Here is a 14689-nt window from a genome sequence, read left to right as displayed (position 1 = left end):
CAAGGAACAAGAAGGGAAGTAACATATAGATTGGGGCACCAAGGTGACACCATTCAGTGAGCTGGAGAACATACATTGAGTGGGACCATTTGGATGGATTCTAGACATTTCTCAAGCACGGAACACAATTATTTGTGGAGCTAAAGAATAGACGTTTCTGAGCTGGAAACAGGGAATATTTAGCTTATGAAATCTACTGTGTTCGTTCTTCTACCAAGCCCTCTGCAAAGTCCCAGCAGACTCCTTCCCCTCAGCACAAGGACGCGATTCTGCATCACTTCTGGCATTTCCTGTAGATGGGCATCACTCATGAGTCTGACCCACAGCCCTCAGGGCTAGATTACCATTTTCCAGCCTACAATAGAGGGATATATTCAGTGAGTGTTTGGTGACCGCTATCTTAATCATAGGCAGGGGTGTTGACTATAGTTACTACAAGACAGACTTTTGTAGAGGCTCACTGTCTCCCTTCCATGCTCGCCCTACTGTAACAGGAACTGCTCCAGCCTTATTACAGCTATTTTAGCTGAGAGGCCCTAAAACTTCCAGGAACCTGGGGTCTGTAGCTAGGGAAACCCCAGGTCTCCTAGCTACAGTACTGAAGGCTTTTAGTTGCATCATAGCTGGCAGGAGTTCTTCCTGCACTGAGTGCTGCAAGATGGACCGTACATCCTTTTACTTCTTACAAGACATGGAGACAATTGCAGTGCACTGGGCAGCTCACCAGTCAAGAATTATAAAGCCAGGATCTGAGTGAGAGCTGACAGAAGTGGAAGGAAAGAGAAGTTTGCATGACTATCAGAGCCCATCCCTTCTCAATTTATGCATATGCCTTAGAAAACTCCGCCATCTGTACTTTAAGCTCATAGGAAACAAGCAAAGAAAGGAGTGGTTTGTGTCACATGTGCTGCAAAGCCTTGTAAAGAATGAAAACAAACTGTGGTGCTGATTTTGTCTATGAGAAACAGCAAAGCCTCAACCATGCTGATGTTTTGTCAAAAAATATTGAATCAATTAGTGACCGTAACATTTTCAAACAGCTTCCAAACAGCAAAACAGATTTTGGCATAAATAAAAATCCACCCTCTTTATTGAATGCTTATATGGCAAGTTTCAGTACATAATGAATTCTCAGCAGCAGAGTCTTCAGGCTGGACCTGTGTATTAGGGGTTCACTCTCACAAGCAGTGGGAAATTTTGGTAGCAGATGAGGCACACAATACAAAATTGCACAGTCTTCACTTTAAAGCCAACTACAGTTGCTGAATGGGTGTCAGTGAGACTTAATTTATGGAAAGAGGATGAAAGTAGCTGTATAGAATGGGATTTTGTCCCCTGACCCTTCAAGGTAAGTTTGCAGGAGTCACTGTAACTTGGCTTCAATCTTCCTTTGTCAGCTTCTTGGACATTTTCTAAATCATGAAGTTCTATAGAAGTGGCAGCAGCTGAAAAGATGTCATCAAAACTACCAAAATCTCAGTGTAGAATTCCATTAAACCTACTAAATATATATATAAGGCTAGACAGTTGCTTAATAACTCCAAAGGATATTCAGGATATCAGGATGGATAAAATATTAACCTAAAAATTATCTGCATGAGCTAGCACTGGAGTCAACATTGTTCATTGGTCTCTACCTGTGTTTCTGTGGTTTTATCTTTGTTTTTTTTTTTTTTTTTTATAAAGAGTTCGTGCATGCCTCCAACTAAACAATGTCTTTTCAATTGCATAAAACACTGATTTTAGGATACAAAAATATTTTGGTATCAGATCAAATGTTTCTGCTATTGCCTGCATTGCAGTCATAGTTCCTTAATGGTTTTTCTTTAAGCTGTGTTTGTCCTTCTGTTTTCTGTTCCACAAAGGTCTAGTCTTCCTGGTCTGATCATTTTATGACACCTTTATTGTCAACTCTTGACTTAACCACTCACTGTGGCAGCCTCCCAGCAGACATACTGCCCTGTGCTCACATAGTGTAGGCTCAAACCTTGGATATGTAGATACCCTATCTGTTTTCTAGAAACTCGTTACTTGGACATGTTTCCGACAAACTGGAATGTCAGCCCAAGTTTTCTGGCAGTGTGCCTCTGTTTTCTGTTTCTGTAAGAGGCCTTTACTTTCCCAAGCTCCTTGTCCCACTGGTAGTTTTATAAAAAAGCTCAGCAGGTCCCTGGAAGTTCACAAAGCCTTCTTCATTCATAAACAAGCTGCTTGCAAGCCCCTGAGCAGAATGGCTCTATCTGTGATGTCTGATTGACCTTCAAGAAGGGCACACATGACAGAAAAAATAATAATAATAAAAAAGGGGGCAGAAAGTTTAAGGAAACAGACAAATGAAGAACAAGAGGCCCATCAGTGTGTTAGTAATGCGGCGAATGCAAGAATTAAAGATATAAATATTGTGATGGGCTGTATTTGCATTGCCACAGTCTGGTTAAAAGAAAGAACCCCAGAGCTAGGAACCAATGCCTCTTGCATCCCTAATGGCGTCTATATAAAAATTGTCATTTTCTTTGTATGATTAAAATAAAGAGCATCAGCAAATAAACTCTCCCTTCCTACATGTTTCTTTTAGTGAATCTACTGCTGATAGAAGATGCCAGTTTAACAAGTCTGCAGACAGAGGCCTTCTGTCTGCAGAATAGGTACAAGACAAGCAGTGGCAGGGAGAGGGTCTCTGCCACACACACGGCTCACTCAGAGCATCGAGACCACCCCAAGAGGGAAAGGAGAATTCAGTCCTTGGCTTCCTTACTGACAGGAGCAGCCTGGGAGCCAACTAGTGCCCTTTGCCAGAGCAAGTTTCAGGCAGTCTAGAGTCTGAGCACTCGTCACTAGCCTGAAGTTAACAGTTTGTTTAGCACCATTTTCTAACAGATGCTACAGACAACTAATCTTGAAAATGTAAGACATGTCATTACTGGTCTCTACCGTGTGGGTCATTCCAGCAGTTGCCATTTATAGTTATTCTAGTAGTCACCATTCTCTGTCTTCTCTTATTTACCTCCACCAATCACCCCTCTGTCCTGCTTTGAATCAGGGGAGTCTTTCAAAAAAATCCCAGTGCTGTTTTATCCTCCCCAACAAGCTCAGTTGCCCTGTCTCCTTCATACTGGAATCTTTGTCCCCTCTTTTTCTTCCCAGTTGGCATTTCTCTTATCTTTCAGGGTTGCCATTCACACCAGGGGAATCCCAACAGAGCAGCAATGGCTTTCTTGGCTTCGAGCTGTTAACAGCTGACCAATACCCTCTCTTTTCTTCAGTGAATCTCCTTTCTAGATTTCCTAATTTCCAGATTGACATTGCTGTGACCTCTGCAGTGTAAAACCTCTTAGATGGCCCTTCTCTAAGTGAGCATCTAATGCAACAATACACTGCAATTGCTGGTTCACTACCCTCTGCTTGCAGATCGCATTCTGATCTTCAGAACTGGTAATGTCCACAATTCAGGCAAAAACCTTCTTTTGAGGAGTTCTTCATAATGTGTTCTGCAAGCCCAGCTGCAGCAATTATTACTTCGATGACTGAATGGGGAGCTTGGAGAAATCCATCAGCTAGGTTGCTGCCTTCTCTGATGTCAACAGAAAAACACCTGGACATCACCTGCTTGGTTTACAAAAGGTGTCTTTGCACTTTGCTCCCCAGAAAGCTCAGCACCATGAAGTATCCCAAACACAATCATTACCCTCATTAATGCTTACCAAAAATAAAACTATGTTTTCCATTTCATTTTATTTCCATTCAATAAAACACTTTTTCCTGTTTTCAGCATTCAATCACAGGAAACTTCAATTAGTCCTGGTAACCTTTAATTGTAAGCACAATTGGTGATATTCTCATGTTTTCTAATCATCCAGTAGAGACAATAATGATTATTATTGATATACATGAAACTGAACTGATTTTCACTCATATGTATCCAATGTCACATAGGAGAAACACCAATGAAGCCCCGACTCCCCAGAGATCATGACTGGCACCCATCCAGACATAGCCTGGATTCCCCAGGAACTGGGTTTCTTACCTCTATCGATAGATGACTATTGTGAGCTCTCTGACACACAGAAGAGTCATCAGCTTGGATATCATAAGGTACAAAGTCTTGAAAACAGACCTCTAAACTCTTTTATATCTGTGAAGCAGCAGAGGACATCACACATAGAGCCTGAAAAGCCATTTGAGCTCTGAAGTATCTTGACTGCACATAAAATAAGCTGTTGGGTGAACAGCTCACAGTCAGAACATCAGTATTTTAACTATTCTTTCCATTCATCATTTTACACACTTATTTTCTGCTAATTGTGATTGGAAAAATTAAGTCACTACGATTTCCAGAGTTGGTTTTATACTTGGCTGAAGATTACTTTGTAGTTCCTAGCATTTTTAGTGGAACAGAAATGTCACTCAGAGTATAATGCAGGGGACAATGTAATGGGCAGTATTACATGGAGGTGGAGAAGATCACCCACACACCTAGCATACCAACTTTTATTAGCTGGTGCACCATGCAGAAAGACTCATAATTCCTTGGAACCCTGTAGAAAATCAGAAGTTTCATAGAGTATTCATGCTACTAAGCATCTTTCAGTTACAGTAATACATCACCCACTGCCTCAGAGCCAGTGAGGTGTATAGTCTCATCTAAAGACAAGAGTATTAAAAAAAACCACTATGAAGTACCGTATGTAATGAAATAGGGTAAAGATTGTGCTTGAGTTGTAGAACAGATTTTTATCCTCAGTTTGTGTTAATGCACTAAAACTGTTCCCCAAGGCACTGGAAAGAAAGATTCTATCTTCTTCAGGAATGTGCCTGAACTAAAAGGTTTGTGCCATCAGCAAGCCCAGACAAAATTAACTGGCACTCAGACCAGGTCACAGTTTTCCATTTGCGTATTTGTGGAGCAGGACATGTACATTACTATATCCAAGTCAGAATACAGAGAGAACTGATGAGGAATACAACTATCTTAATGAGAATTTGAAGACACTCACTAAGACTAGTACTTGCCAGTTTTTATTAACAACTTAAACGACTATATTTGCTAAGAACCACAGTTTTGCCAATAATGAATGGTATTGTTTTGCTTTTAAAATATTTAAATTTTTTTTTTTAATAACCAGATATGTTTCAAGTATTTTCTATGGTTCAGCTCTCCTTTTGAAATCCAAGATTTGAACTTTATCTGTTGGAACTATCATCTCAGCTGCCTGGGAACAAATACCAGATGCACCTCTGATTTTCCCAGAGTTCAGCAGTAAGAACCCTACATTTTTTACCAGCTTCAATGCAACCTGCATAACTGTCTGATATTTTCTACTAGGGGTTATGCATACATCTGCTCTAACGTTAATTTTCTAGCTCTCCTACTCTACCCCGCTTCCTCCCTCTCCTGGACAATCAGAAAAAAATACAAAGGTCATGAACCTAACTGCAAGCATCTCTTCCTGCTTCTTGTGTGGTTTTCACCCTGACCTTGATACTCTTTTCTGCTTCCCTAGTGGCACTTCATGCTCACGCCACCCTCTCATGCATCCTTAAGAGCAGGAACAGCAGAAAGAGGAAGAGAAAGTCTGGCAATTAAAAACATATCCTGAGATTTCCTGCTTCTAATGCCTATTGCAAAGGGGCTGCTGTTTCTCCATTAACAGAGAGTGAAAAAAGAGAAAATCAATGAAGTTAGCAAATTGAGGACAAATTGAATAAAAAGGGGCCAGATTCATCCCTGATGTCCTTTCTTTGAGGACAGAGGTGTAAATTTATCTTGAAATTTTTAACTGTTTTTTAAGGACACAGATAAGGAATGGGGTTGTTGCTGTTTTGGTTTGGGTTTTGTTTCTTTTTTTTTAGCCATGCAGTTATTTGGTATGTGCTCCCTAAACTACTTCATAACTCTTCTGTAACTAAATATTGTTATTATATTCATGTAACTGATATGAGAGGAAACAACACAATTAAATGGCTGAGTTACTATCACTAAGGAGTGAATCAGCCACTGAATAGTGGCATGACCTGAGACAAATCACTTTTACTGTCTGTGCCTTTGGATATCCCTGGCCTAGATCATTCCCTTATTAACACAAGCCCTTCAGTACAGACACCATCTCTTCACAATGTTTAGGTAGTTAGTAGAGTTTTCTGCTTACTGACTTGGTATAAATGAATTTTTATTGCAATAACATATTTTTATGGCTGATTTACCACAGAATTATAACAAGGATACTTTCACAGTATTCAGATGCAAAAAACTGCTCTGCACTATATTCAGCATTAAGAGATGGTGACAATATTGTCACCTAGCAGACTTAGCCTCAGGAAACATTTTTCACTTCGAGTTGTTAAAGCTTAAATATACAAATAACTGGGAAGTCTAACAAGAGTTTTCAGTGAATAAAATACTAATTTTCATTAACCACACTTAAAATGTAAATTTGCTGTTACATAAGTCGCATGTGGATAAAAAACCTTAAATCAGGTTTCTTAACAATAAATTCAAATGAAGCAGCAGTGGCTCTGCTGTGGCCTAGGTGGAGCATTTGCAAGTGCTGCACACAGAACTGGCTATTCACATGGTTTTGGCACTCCTTCTTAGTTTCCTGCTGCTAAATTACATTAAGAGACTCCAAACATACTTTCTTAATATCCCTGGCCCCTGCAGGGAATTATTGTGGTTGCCACAAGAACGTTTCTTGATCATGATGGGGCAGGGAAAGGGCTTTGTATAATCCTGAACAAGCGATCCATGTAGCCATCTCTGGGGTCCTAATACTGCCTGTTGTCTCTACTCAACAAAATATGTGGCCCCTCTGTTTAACTTGCATCAGGAGCTAGGTAAGACGGACTGCAATGAGAACTAGCACATTTTAAATTTTTCCTGTGATGTTAGTGGAATTTTGGAGATCACCACAGGCTACACAACCGGGTTTATAGAGATTAAGCTCTGCAGAACATGGGCTGGTTTTATGATTTTCATTTCCTAAAATACTTCTTATCATTAGTTTATGAGTTTTGACTGTGGCTCCTACAATGCTACTGTAATATAGCATCACATCTGCATAGAAACATCGATATATCAAGAGATGAAAACAGAAAGCCACAGTATCTCAACAGTTTGATCATTGCACTGTTCTGACACCAGCAGTGAACTACTGTGTAGTTCAAATTAAGTCGTTTTCCTGTTCCTGTATCCCAGCTTGCCGTCTTCAAGTTTTCAGACTCAGCATTCTTAAAATGGTTCTTTTTTCTTTTTTTTTTAAATTTACATCAAGTTCAACTGTGACACTGCTGAAAGAGTTTTCATTGATAATTCTGAGTTTAAAATACTTACGTCTGTCTGTGGCTTATGTTTTCTGCCTTAAATGCGCTTGCCAAATTGTCATATTTTACTAAATATAACTCATAAAATTTAATTCCATAGACTCATACCATAAGCCAGGCATTCTGCCTAGTGATGTTTGCAGCAATCCCCAAACCTCTGATTTAGCCACACTAGGCTGTTAGAAATGTCCTGTTTTGATCAGGTTGGTCGTTAACTCAATTGTAATCAGAGCCTTACTTGCTATAAATTGTCAATGGAGCTAGATCGATTTATATTTAACAAGGACTTTACCCAGCAAAATGTCTTCTTCAGGGATGGCAGGAGTGTCCATGTATGTGTTGGTATAAACACAGAAACTTCTTGCAACAAAATGACGGGAAAGCCTGACATAGACTAATGATGTTTCTGAAGATTTTCTTCTGAAAACATGGAGCATCCTCAATCAGTGCTGCTACCATCTGTGAGTTTGTGGTTGTAGCAGCTTCAGACTTTGTCAGTAACAAGAGTAGAGGATTACAAAGGGCAGATATGTGAGTTTTTAACCTTTGACATATCTGTGCTCTCTTGACTTTGCCCAGGTTTCTTACATTGATCTCACCTGGTAGAAGTTCCTGAGAACTTTTCTGCATCTCAAAACAGAACTGTGCACAGATCATCCTTCCCACTGAATCTCAAGTCAGATGTGAACAGGACAAAAGAAGTACATTCATTTTGCCCAGTCGGAACTGCTCCTTGCAACTTTTACTATTGTAGCTCTTCTAATTACTAACTTGTATAAACAGGCTGTGCTTTACACATGTGCCCCTGTATCCTGGGTCTTGCAGACTCAATCATGCTTTTCTTGTTCACGGCATCTTATTTATTTTTTCCATGCCTTGCCTGACAGAGCTGAGGAATAGGATACTCTAATGCCATTCTCCTGGCACTGTTGTTTTTATCTGATGGATAGACCAGGCACTTTCACAGATGTAACTAGAGGAAAATGCAGGAGTTACTCAGAAGCTAGCTCAGAGATTGACGGAGCACCTCTCATATTGCTGTTGTTGGTTTCCGGCAAGACTGTAAAATAGCCAATACCTGCAGCACATTGTAACAAATCCCAGGGTCCCTTCTCAGCTCTGATGGTGTCTGGTTCTAGGTTTGCAAAGTAGCTGCAGAGAATTCATATCTGCTCATTTATAAAATATATCTACTAATATTTACTTAAATCACAGGTAAGTATGATATATGGTACAATGTTTAATTTATTAACATTTGGAGAATACTTTGAGGTCCCTGAATTCAAAGCAAATTGGGTGCAAGTGCAGCTGGGATCTACCAATCTGTGTTTGGATCAAACTCAAGACAAACCAGCTTACTAGCTGCTATGACACATTTGCTGGTCTGCAGAAAGCTCCGTTTCTTTTGTTCAGACTCCTCTATGCTGGGTCTGAGCTTCCTCACTGTTGCTGCATTCTCTACAGTGGGGACCACAGAAATGAGGTGTGGGAGGGTGTGCACTGGACCCGCGCATGATGAGAGCTTCCTCACACTGGTTGAGAACAGTAATCAGGACAGTGTTCCTGCTCTATTGCATAAGCAGAACACAGAGTGAAGATGATGTATGTTATTCTGGTTTTGAAATTTATTTAAACCCCTTTTTCTCCTGTAGTCCTTTATTCAAGGTCTGATGTTTTCACATGATACCAGAAGAATGAAAACACTTTGAAGCCTTTGCTAATAGCCAATGAAATGTAAATTATGCTCAACTGGAAGATTTTCAAACCAAAGGCATCTATTGGACTTAATTAAAAAGCAAGGTACCCACATATGAGATCTAGCAACATGTAGCTATTGACTTCTCTATTAACTCCATATTGTCATATGCCTATGGAGCTGCAAGCCAGATGTGCTGTACCACTGCAGCACACAGTTTCTTAATTCTGCTTCATCAAGGTACTTTGCCCCAGAATGTGGTGAACCTAATATTAATATACTAAGAGTCACTACTACTGTGACAGAAGAGCAGCTTTATTGGAGGCACCTACTCAGGCTACACATCTACTAAGTGCTGATTTACATACACACAAACCATTTGTGTAAGGTTCTGAAGATCTAACTTGGCCTTGGTTAGGATGAAGTCTGTTTTATTCTGTTTTACTGTGTGCAGTGCAAAACTCTCAGTTTTTGAAAATTTATGTGTGAGACACACTGAGAGACATTTATCTCTGATTGACATGACATGGTACTCTGATACAGACATATATACGATTATGCACATAAAAAGCTATGAATGTATGAACATAAATATAAATCTTACATGACTATATATGTATTATTTATCTCAAGTTTAAGCAGAAGTATTCTTGCTCCCAATGAAGCTAATAGGAAAGGGAGAAAATACTTTTTGATGGTATTTTTGTGTGACTGAAGCTTGTTAATTAATGAAAAGAGCCTTTTCATGAAAAAATTATTCCTGACAAATGAGATTTTCCTTTTCTGTATGAAAAGTTACTCAATTACTTTTGTGTGTCCTACTTTGTGGGATATGAGGGAAGCTCACCCCTTTCTCCCTAAGCATATGTGGTGTGTTGTTCCTTGCCATATGAATGAAAAGAAGCTGTGTCAGTATGACCCACTCTCTTCTTCATGAATACAGCTGCATCTGTCCAGGGATTGCACAATACTTTGTAAGAGAATGGTAAGTCCTAGCTGGAATTCTATGGTTGCTTTATGCAGGAAGTTGGGCAAGATAAATATAATGATCCCTTCCAAGTTAAAACAAACAAACAAACAAAAAACAAAACAAAAACAAAAACCCAACACCCTGGGAATCAGTATTTCTCAGTTCTTAAATTAAGAGATGGCCATACAAAAAAAGGGAAGTAACTGCTTAGAATTATGCAGTAGGCCTGCAGGAGACAGCTAAGTAAAATCTCATTGTCATGATTTCTGTTTGATAAATCTTGCACGTTATTTCCTTCAAAGCAAAAGATGACAGAATTAACATTTTTTCATACAGAAAACAATTGCCTTTACAACAGCTCATGCTAAGTCATTTGCTTGATTTTCTCTGTTTAGCAAGTTTCAGAGACTGCTGTCATCGCAGCTAATTCGTAGAATCATTTCGGTTGGAAGAGACTCACAGGATCATTGAGTGCAACCATAACCTAACTCTAGCACTAAACCATGTCTCTAAGAATCTCGTCTAAACACCTTTTAAACACCTCCATGGGTGGTGACTCCACCTCTTCCCTGGGCACCCTGTTCCAATGCCTGACAACCCTTTCCATGAAGAATTTTTTCCTAACATTCAATCTGAACCTCCCCTGGTGCAACCTGAGGCCATTTCCTCTTGTCCTATCACTTGCTACTCAGAAGAAGTCAACACCCTTCGTGCTACAACCTCCTTTTGGGTAGTTGTAGACAGCGATAAGGTCTCCCTTATGCAGTATACTTGTATACAATATTAGTTCAGCTCTTTGCATTAGCTATGATCAGAAATATTGTATCTTTCTAGGAGCTATCTGCAGTCAGAAAGGTGTGATGCCTTTGACTGTAACCTCTATCTTTGGTTTCATGTCCGTTTCTGTATCATTATACAGTCAAGAGGACAACTAATTATGCTGTACTTCCATAGGAACATCTGTGCAAAGATCCAAATCCATTTTAGAGAAAGTAAAATTCTTACTAGGAATACTTTCCGGAATACGGTGATGCTGAGTTCAGTGGCAGAATCATGACTTGAACCCAGTTGCTCAATATGCTACATGGAGCACAGACCTGATCTAAAGCTCACTGAATTTAGTTCCTGTGTTTGAGATCAGACAGGCAGATGAAATGTCTCAGGGCTAGCAAAAGTGTCGTGCACCATTTGGGTCCCACAAGATCGCTGCTAAATAACACTTAACCTTTGTAGTGTTGCTCTATGGATGGTTTAATTCACTCTGAATCTCACTTTAGAGCTAATAAATTCATTTATCTCTTGCAAGGGGCATATGAAGGGAGGAGAGGACAAGGTCCATGGTAAAGGTTGACTTGTGGTCTAAGCAACAACAGAAAAAAAAAAGGCCTTGATGGTTTTGACAGTCTGTTGTTGAACTGAACATCTTGTTTGCATAAGATGTTTTGCATCCGTCTATAGACAACAACTATCTGATCACAGCTGAAATGGAGGTTATTCCATTATGCGTAGTAGCCTTATCCGGCCAGAGATCACAATTTTGCTTACCATACATGTCTCTGGAACTGAAAAACAATCCAAGTCTCCACATCCCATTCCAGCACTGCTGCTTTTTCAGAACAAACTTTCTTCTTCCACTCCAGCTTCAGCTTGGTACCTATATAACATAGGCATTGTGCCCTGCAAATAGAGAACAAAACAAACTTTGAGGTTCCTTTAAACAAACACAACTATTTCATCCTTCTAACACATGCCTGTGCATAGATTCCCATTCTGAAACTGATATTTATTGATCTAGATTCATATGATCCAAGAAAAGCTTGACTGTGTTGCCTTGTGGTAAAATTATAAGGGGAAAAATTGGAATGTGGGGGAGAAGGGAGGAGGAAAGGCAAGCTTTTATAAGTCTTTGTAAACCTGGTTTATGTGAGCCTGGCCAACCCAGGGTCTAAATGATCTGTTACGCTTAAGAAGTGGATGTGAAAGGCAGCACTGTTGCTGAGCTGCTGGTGCCCCACAGAATCAAAACATTTCTGCTGAGCTACAATTTAAACAGTCATACTCCAACTAATTATGGGAAGCAGCCCCTGTGAGGAAGTATGCTTTCCTTCTCCAAGCACTTTACCTTCAGCAAGTAAACAGTCCTAAGTGTAATATTAAAAGCACTAAAGTTTATGTGCATTTTTATTTTGTGCTAATAGAGCAATTAAAAATGCACACTGTCTCAGTTTTGCATTTTTATTCTACAGAGATTTCAATGCTTTCCTGTGGATTCAGGCCTGATCTGCACATCACTATCTGTCAGGAGAATACAGACCTCTCCTGCCTTTGTTCTTTCATTAACATAATAATTAGCTACTATGTGTCCTCTGTCATGACCAGTTTCTGCTTAGATTATCAGATTACAACTTCCTGATACTGCGCCTTGCTTTGGCACAAAACTCCAAGGAACCATCTATGAGCTGAACTTTTCCTGCCTGACACTTGTTCCTCTGCCTGCCTCTAACATATATGCTGCATTTTTACTTGTCATTATGAACTGCAGAATCTGAGTAAAATAAGATTTCCCAAAACATGAAACCACATTTAAATCCAGATTCTCCATCTTCTTCCTCCTCTACTTGCATATAATGGAAATATCCGTACATTTGGCAGATAATAAAACTGTCCTATTAGAACCTTGTAGACTTTCTGACAATGCAGAATAGACCATAGGAGAGTAAAGAGACTTGTGTTGGCAATCAGGTAAAGTGTCCAGAGAAATGCACATGACGATTGAGAAATCTATATGGTGGTGGGTGAAAAGGGAGAGCATATAATGCTTTCCAGTGAGTCTGCACGAAGAATTGCCAGGTATCACAGGAATCAGAAGAGAGCTATATTTTCTAAAAGATACATCCACACAAAGTGAGAAGATCTTTTAGGGTCTTCAGGTCCTCTTTACCAACTTTTACACATACTCAGATTCTTGGAAAAAATAATACTCTGCTGACTGATTTTATGTATACCTAGAGAGGTGCCCTTGAAAATCTAGCATCTTTTCTGGATCTATAAGCCTTAAAATTCTGAGATGAGTTCTTTCAGTAATATACTCAAAGGCTGAAAATTAATATGAAATGACATATTGCTCTCACACAGCTTCTCTGCAAAGAATTTGTCCATCATGGGAAAGAAAACAGAGAGAACATCTGGAGGTCTGAAAAAAAGGTTAGCAAGAATTAATTCAAGCTTTTTTTTTTCTCCTAAAAAAATTCATGCAGGTTAGAGTCTGAAAAGATCTGGGCTGAAGCTCAAAAGTAAGGTGACAGTCTCCTCACTAGATCTGCTGTGTTTAAAGAAGTAATGTAGGATACAGCAGGGCAAGAAGAAAAGACACACTGTAAGGATGTTTAAGAACTAGAGCAAACTTCTGTGGCCACTAAGTGATTTTTTGTGTCTGAAGGTCTTCGCCTGAAGACTTGCAGACTGGAAGATATGCTTTGGTCAAGCAAAAAAGGTTCTTAGACTCATTGCTTAAGTAACCAGATGAGATTGTCTGGCCTGTTACCCTGATAATCAGGCTAGATGATCTAAGGGTCCCCCTTTGCCCTAAAATCTGTGAATCTAGAGTTACACACCACTATAAAACTTACGTAAGGGAAGGGAGAATAGAGGCCAGAGAATTACAAAGAGTATTTATAAGCCTGCTACAGTCATCACTAATGTACATATAATTGGCAAAGCATTTACATCAGAGGCCAGTTGTAACACATTCTTTTATTGAAGGCTTGCACATTTCATTATAACTGAATTACTGAACATATCTAAGCCATTTAGAGTGAACTGTGGCAAACTTTGAAATAAAGTAAACACATGTGCAGAGGTTTTTGATGTGGTGTGGCTGTTCTGATACTTAAAGGCATTATAAACGATTCTCAAGGCATTTAATAAAAGTGACCTACATTTAAACAGCACCTTTTATCCTGAGGTATCCCAAAAATTCTATACAAACTCTGTAGCCTGTCACTACATTACTCCTGGCTGACACCAGTGTGACTCTTCTGAAGTCCGTTGAGTCACAATGCCATCATGCTGGAGTTAGAATGCAACTAGTCCAATCTTGCATATTTAAATGGTGAAGTGAAGTAGCACTTGTTTCACAGGTTTCTCAGGACCAGAGTCCTTAAGAAGCCATTGCATAATCTAATCTGATGTTTTATATTACTTAGGACATCTCTGGAGAATAGGCAGAGGATTTGGCATCTTTCCACACAGGTCTGAGCACAAACACCTTACACGTCTGAGCATTGCAACTCTCAAACCTCACATCTAAGTCTGCATCCCAACAATCTTTCTTATATGTTCTTCTTCGCAATAGGAACACCAAAACTGATCTCTTCAATTCCATGTGCAGAAGCAAAATTGCTTCTCTATGACTATTTGATATTTCCATTTCATGGCCTTTCTACCCCCTTACAAGATCACATAGTTCCTTCTTACTTTCAGCACTGCGCTAAGAGCTCTTGCTGGGATGGTAATTTGCAACATCTCACTCTTCTGAGTTTCCAAGACAGTCTCACAGCATGTGGGAATACCTTGCCTCCTAGTCATCAGTCTTAAAACGTGGTTTGTTGGAAGAATACATGCCCAGATGATTCCAATCACTCCGTGATAGAGACTGGCCTTCTCCATTGTTTACTATTTCATTAATCATTATTACAAAACTACCA

General features: G+C 39.5%; 1 long non-coding RNA gene across 1 annotated transcript in view; it reads right to left on the bottom strand.

The window, feature by feature from the left end:
* LOC110357149 (uncharacterized) overlaps positions 1–14689 on the bottom strand; it is a 68665-nt gene that overhangs the window by 40730 nt on the left and 13246 nt on the right. The window contains exon 3 of the long non-coding RNA XR_002410639.2: positions 11529–11660. This is a non-coding gene — a long non-coding RNA (uncharacterized LOC110357149). The remainder of the gene's footprint in view (positions 1–11528; positions 11661–14689) is intronic.

This window comes from Columba livia, chromosome 6 (genome assembly GCF_036013475.1).
Source record: "Columba livia isolate bColLiv1 breed racing homer chromosome 6, bColLiv1.pat.W.v2, whole genome shotgun sequence".
In the NCBI taxonomy this organism is placed as follows: domain Eukaryota; kingdom Metazoa; phylum Chordata; class Aves; order Columbiformes; family Columbidae; genus Columba; species Columba livia.
This window is presented reverse-complemented; position numbering and strand designations above follow the sequence as displayed.